The sequence below is a fragment of the Mustela nivalis genome (genome assembly GCF_964662115.1).
Source record: "Mustela nivalis genome assembly, chromosome: 12".
Taxonomy (NCBI): Eukaryota; Metazoa; Chordata; class Mammalia; order Carnivora; family Mustelidae; genus Mustela; species Mustela nivalis.
In genome coordinates, this window is record NC_139031.1 from 26,847,375 (window position 1) to 26,853,954 (window position 6,580).

Sequence of the window (6,580 nt, forward strand, 5' to 3'; positions counted from 1 at the left end):
TTTTGACAGAGATCACAAGTAGGCAGAGAGGCAGGCAGAGAGAAAGGAAGGGAAGCAGGCTCCCCGCTGAGCAGAGAGCCTGATGCAGGGCTGGATCCCAGGACCCTGAGATCATGACCTGAGCCGAGGCAGAGACTTAGCCAACTGAGCCACCCTGGTGCCCCAAAAACAGAAGTTTTAAGGAAAATAATGAAATTACTTTGTGAAACTGAAGCAAATCAATTTTTTAATAAGAAGATTTATTTGTTTAATTCAGAGAGAGAGAGGGCATGCTGGGGTGGGGAGGAAAGGACGAGCGAGAGAGAGTCTCTAGCAGACTCCTTGCAGAGTACAGAGCCCACACAGGGCTTGATGTCAGGATCCTGAGATCACGACCCTCCCGGCGAAACCAAGACTCAATGCTTAACCGACTGCACCAGCCAGACACTCCTGAGCAAATCCATTTTAAAATACAGATGAAACAAATCATTTTCTAAAATAATACAACGGAGGAACTTCCCATTTTTGGCTCCACATGGAAAGAGCTTGGAAGTTGCCTTTCTAGCCCAACAGCGAGTAAATTGCTGAACAGACTGAACCCCGGCAAAGACCACCTGGGCCAGGTGACACGGTTGACCTCATCAGTGTTATGTCATGTTGATAGCACGGGCGCTTGGTTTGAAGTAATGAGAATGACGCTTCATCTCTGTGGCCTTCCTCCTAGACACACAGTCTAAACATGAGGAAAAACATCAGACAAACCACAAACTGAGGGACATTTTACAAAGTATCTCAGCAGTACTCCTCAAAAGCCCTCAAAAAACTCTGAGAAACCGTGCCAGACCAAAAGAGGCTAAGGCACCACTATGACTAAATGCAATGTGATATCTTGGGTAAGGTTCCAGAACAGAAAAAGGACACTAAGGAAAAGCTAGTGAAATTTGAATAAACTTCAGAAGTTAGTTAATAGTAACATATCAATGTTAGATCCTGAGTTGTGACAAGTGTGCTGTATGTACCCTAATTAACAATCAGGGAAATAAAGCGTTAGCATTCTTTGCTCGATCCTTGAAACTTTTGTAAATCTAAACTATTTAAAATCTAAGTTTTTTTTTTTTAAAGATTTTATTTATTTATTTGACAGAGAGAGATCACAAGTAGGCAGAGAGGCAGGCAGAGAGAGAGAGAGAGGAGGAAGCAGGCTCCTTGCTGAGCAGAGAGCCCGATGCAGGACTCGATCCCAGGACCCTGAGATCATGACCTGAGCCAAAGGCAGGGGCTCAACCCACTGAGCCACCCAGGCACCCCTCTAAGTTTATTTTTAAAGAGCAATTCAACTGCTTCATATTTCCAATATTTGGGTTAATTCTTTGTGAATTAAAGAGTGATTCTGTTTTTCTTCCTTGTGTTTCATGTTTTGATTGAAGGACAGACCTCTTACATAGAGTTTGAGGTAAATAATATTTGTACCTAGAAACAGCATGTTCTAGGGGCTCCTGGGCGGCTCAGTTTGTTGAGCATCTGACTTCGGCTCAGGTCATAATTCCAGTGTCCTGGGTGGACCCTTCTGTAGGGCTCCCTGCTCAGTGAGAAGCCTGCTTCTCCCTCTCCTTCTGCCCCTACCCCTGCTTGTGTGTGCTCTCTCTGTGTGTCAAATAGATAAATAATCTTGAAGAAAGAAGAAAGGAAGAAGGGAAGGAAGGAGGGAAGGACGGAAGGAAGAAACAGCAATATTCTCTCTTCTGCCAGGATGCAAGTATGGCGGCTGACATGTCCTCCTGCCTTTCCTATCCTAGGATACCCTTTCCATACATCTCTTCCCTCCTTGGAGGAGGTTGTTCCTCCATAGGTTTCAGACTCCTCAATCACCCGATGTCTTTGGCTCTCTTATGGGTTCAAGAAAATTTATGACTTTGTCATCTATCCAGCTCTTTCTCATTGATAGATGGGAGCATATTCTTTTCAGCTTCCTACATCCTAGGTGTGAGAAAAAACTCCACAGAGATTTCTCTCTAACTTTGTACACTACAATCAAGCATGCATCTGGGAGGAATGAAATGGATGAAAGTGATTAGGATCATATATTTTAAAACAAGAGATTCTGAAGGCTTGAAAAGAATCACAGAATCTTACCACTACAAGGAATATATTAGCAGCCATCTATCCTAGATAAAATCTTCAGGCCGTGTCCTGTTTTGTTAAAATTAAAATTTTATTCCTCGCATCCCCTCCAGAATCCTCTAGTTAAAAATCATTATGTTTCCTGCACATCCATATCAATCAAAAAACATCTATCGTACTTTTCTTTTGGCTGAAATAAAAAGCATAGCAAATGAAAAGTTATAACATTGAGAACGTTTTCAAATTCTTCATAAACGTCTTTCCTGATTCTGGTTATACCACTATATGGAATCTTCATTAGAAAATAATTGGAAAATAATTCATTATTCCAAACACTCACCAAATAAGTATTTTTCTTCCGTATATGTGCCTTTCAGAGAAGAGCGTTTCTTACAGTGGATTCTTTGTACTGACATGACACACCAGTGTGGTTATCACAGGATGGGGATAGATATCATGGACAGAGAGTGGGAGGTCAGGCCTATCTCTTTTTGCAAGAAGGTTGAAAAAGGGATTATAATAAAACAGAACATACCATCTAAGGACTCATCGCGTCTAAGCCAAATGTGGTAAGCACCTACAGCCAGAGAACTGAGGTGATGGAACAAATTCAGATGAAGTGTCTCTAGTCTCTTATCAGAAGCAGAAATCCCCCATGAAGAAATCAGGAACATCTGCAAGCTAAGACCTGAAAGACATGACCCATCTTCTTTTTTTGTAATTCTCATATGCTGAGGAGAAAAATCCTACAATGATACTGTTGACCGGTAAGATAGAACCTTGTAGAAGTGTTCCCTAAACTCTCCTTAATATAAGAATCATCTGGCTTCTTATTAAATACAGATTCCTGGGAACATTCCAGCTTAACAAATCGGAATCTCCAGAAAAGGTTCCATAAAATACGTGCTTTCAACCAAGATCTATGGGATTCCTTGGATCAGAATTATTTGGAAAACATATCCAGAACACAGTCTCTTCAAAAACTCTTTTGCCTTGGGATGCCTGGGTGGCTCAGTCAGTTAAGCGTTTGCCTTCGGTTCAGGTCACCCATCCCAAGGGTCCTGGGATCGACCCCCACATGGGGCTCCCTGCTCAGCAGGAGTCTGCTTCTCCCTCTCTCACTCCCCCTGCTTGTGTTCCCTCTTTTGCTGTGTTTCTCTCTGTCAAATTAATAAATAAAATCTTAAAAAAACAAAACAAAAAAACCTCTTTGCTTTCAATAGCATTTTTGTATTACTAGCTCATCATTTCTGATGATTATGGCCTGAAGTTCCTGATGCTTAACACTAAAATATTAAAAATCAGGAGCTGCCTGTGTGCTTGTTAAACTATAATTTCCTTTCTGGAGATACAAACAGAAGAAATTCAATGTTTAATTCACTTTACACTAAATTCGAGTGAAGAACCAGTAGGTAGCAAGCTAACCAAAGTGTTTTATTTTTGCCTGAATAATTTCCTTTAGAGAATTATTCAAGGACAAGAGATAACCTTTTTTAAACAAATTATTCCCATCCATGTAAAATTATATGAGCACGAATAAATCAAAATTTATCCACAAACCTATGACTGAGAGTAGAATCATTGCTCCAAACCTCTTGAGAGTATGTTTCAGACTGAACTAGGTCGAGAGCCTCTTGGTGAACTATCTGGGACTACATACTTCAGTGGAAAGATCTTTGTTTTACATGAAAGGAGTTTCTAATGAGGGAACTTTGTCTTTTGTAATAAAGATGAAAGGCATTGAAGCTTGGTTTTAATTTGGGAGAAAAGGATGAAAACACGGCAGAGACCTGTTTTGTTTTGCTTTTTAAGTTTTTATTTACTGCAGAGAGTTCTTTGAATTCTCCTACAAACTACCTCCTGATCTCGTATTGTTGACTCTCAGGCAGTGGGTTTTTTTTTTGTTTTGTTTTGTTTTGTTTTGTTTTGTTTTGTTTTGTTTGTTTCTGGCAGTGTTTCTTAATGTTTGGCTCAAGATTCTTGGAGTCAGAAGTGTTTGAAGTTAAGTGTTTAACATGCTAATTCCTAGGCATCCTTGGGCTTACAGAATCCATATGTTAAATGTGGAATCCAGAAAGCTACATTTTTAAAGGTCTTCCAAATTATTTAGATGAACATTGACGTTGGAAAAATCAGTGCCCTAGAATATGGGTCCATGATGTTTTCTGGAAAAGGCCAATACTGAGTCTTCTTATTTTACTTTTAAATTACTTTTTTGAGGTATGATTAATATGTAAAAAGATGTACATATTTAATATAAACAGTTGTAGGAGTTTGGTAGTAAGGACAAACCCATGAAACCATCCCCATCATTAAGATCATAAATATATTCACAACCTCCCACTGTTTCTTCCAGCCCCCTTTATTATTATTATTACCATTGTTGTTTCAGTGTGGTAAAAACTTCTCAGGGAAGGTCTATCCTGTGAGTATATTTTGAGTCTACAATGCAGTATTGATAGCTGTAGGCACTGTGCTGTCCAGTAGATGGCCAGAACTTATTTCTCTTGCAAAACTGGAACTTTGTGCCTTCGGCCATTACTTCCCCCATTTCCCTGCCAGCTGCCGGCAGCCACTTTTCTACTCACAGTTTCTGGGAAATTTGATTATTTTAGATTCTACTTATAAATGATACCATACAGTGTTTGTCTTTCTGTATCTGGTGATTTCACGCAGCATAATCTCCTCTAGGTCTGTCCATGTTGTCACAAATGGCAGGATTTCCTTCTTTTTTGAGGCCGAATATCCCATTTTGTGTATACGTCACTTTTTCTTTAGCCATTCATCTGTCAGCGGGCACAGGTGGTTTCCCTCTCTTGGCTACTGTGAATAGTGCTGCAAGGAATATACAAGTACAGATCCCGGTTCCAATTCCTTTGGATCAATACTGACAAGTGGGATTCCTGGATCATCTGGTTGTTCTGTTTTTCACTTTGGAGGAGATAATGTGATAAAACTATACTTTTATCCAGAATGGTTTTGTGCTGTCTATGTTTTTTTTTAAGATTATATTTATTTGACAGAGATCCCAAGTAGGCAGAGAGGCAGGCAGAGAGAGAGGGGGAAGCAGACTACCTGCTGAGCAGAGACCCCGAAGGGGGGCTCGATCCCAGGACCCTGAGATCATGACCTGAGCCGAAGGCAGAGGCTTAACCCACTGAGCCACCCAGGTGCCCCTGTGCTATCTACTTTTAAAAGAAACTTAATAATTCTAATTGCATTTTTAAAAAGAAAACTTAGAAACTCCAATCATAATTAAATGCTCCTTTTATTTGTAGCTTATTTAGAAATTGCCTCTGACTTTTGGAGCTCTGGGGACAAATTATAATACTCCCCATTGAAATCTCTACCAGTCGTCCTTTGGCTTAATGTCTTTTGACCCAATTCTTTCAACGTTAAGGGAGAGAAAGATGAATGTACTCTTATGTTTACAAAACTTATTTCGTACCAAATTTCTACAATTTTCTAGAACCAATATCTGAACTTTATCAGCTTTATTTTTATTTTATACCAAAATATTGCTATGTCCAAGAGGCGTAAGTTTCTTTTTAAACGTACACTTTCATCAAAGGCATTCTTAGATAGCACAGGTCCCCAGCATCACACCTCTCTCTCTGCCTTTACTATGCTCACCGTCTACTTCCCACAACCACCACACAAATTCACGCACACTCACACCGACACATGCTGCACATCCTCTTTTTCCAAGGACACCTCAATATTGTTGCCTGGGCTTTGCTCATTTACTAATCAGGTGTTTGCCTTGGAGAAAATCCAGGGATTATAACAGAGAAATAGGAAGAGAATTGAAACGAGTGGAGAAAGCGTTGTTTTGGGATCGTCACAAAACCCACTGACTGCATGAAATGAACTGTGTAAATCTTTGTCTTCGAGATCTTGAAAGAATTGATAGCACGGATGTGTTGATACAGGCTTTGAGAGCAAGGAGAGATCTTTGAGACCTCTAGTACAACGCCCTCAACAGAGAAAGAAAAAAATAATAGGAGTAGAGAGTAGGTGGCTTAATTCAGGAATTTAAGTAGCTGGTAGGGAAATGAGAATTAGAAACTGTATTTCAATTATGATGCCGGTTTTTTCTATTCACACACCCTTAGCAGAGTGTACTCGTCCTAACCCATATGAGACAAGACTGCTACTTCCAGACCCCGTCTTCCAGGATCATTATCAGCATGGTAAGAGTAGCTGTGTATTCACCACTGCCCAGGGTTCGGGGGAACTAGCTATATTCAGAATGCATACAGAAAGGAACTATGATTAGTTTGTGCTGATTAATTTGGGTTTGTTTCGTAAATATACCAGGAGTAAACTAAATAGTAAACAGTATTGCTTATACCATAAGCAGGCCTCACAGGGTGCTGGAATGTTAGTGCAAAGCAATTCTAGGGACCTCAGGTTTTTGTTCCTATTCAGCAGTGACATCTTTGTTCCCTAACTCAGGGTTCTGATATGATGTTGACTC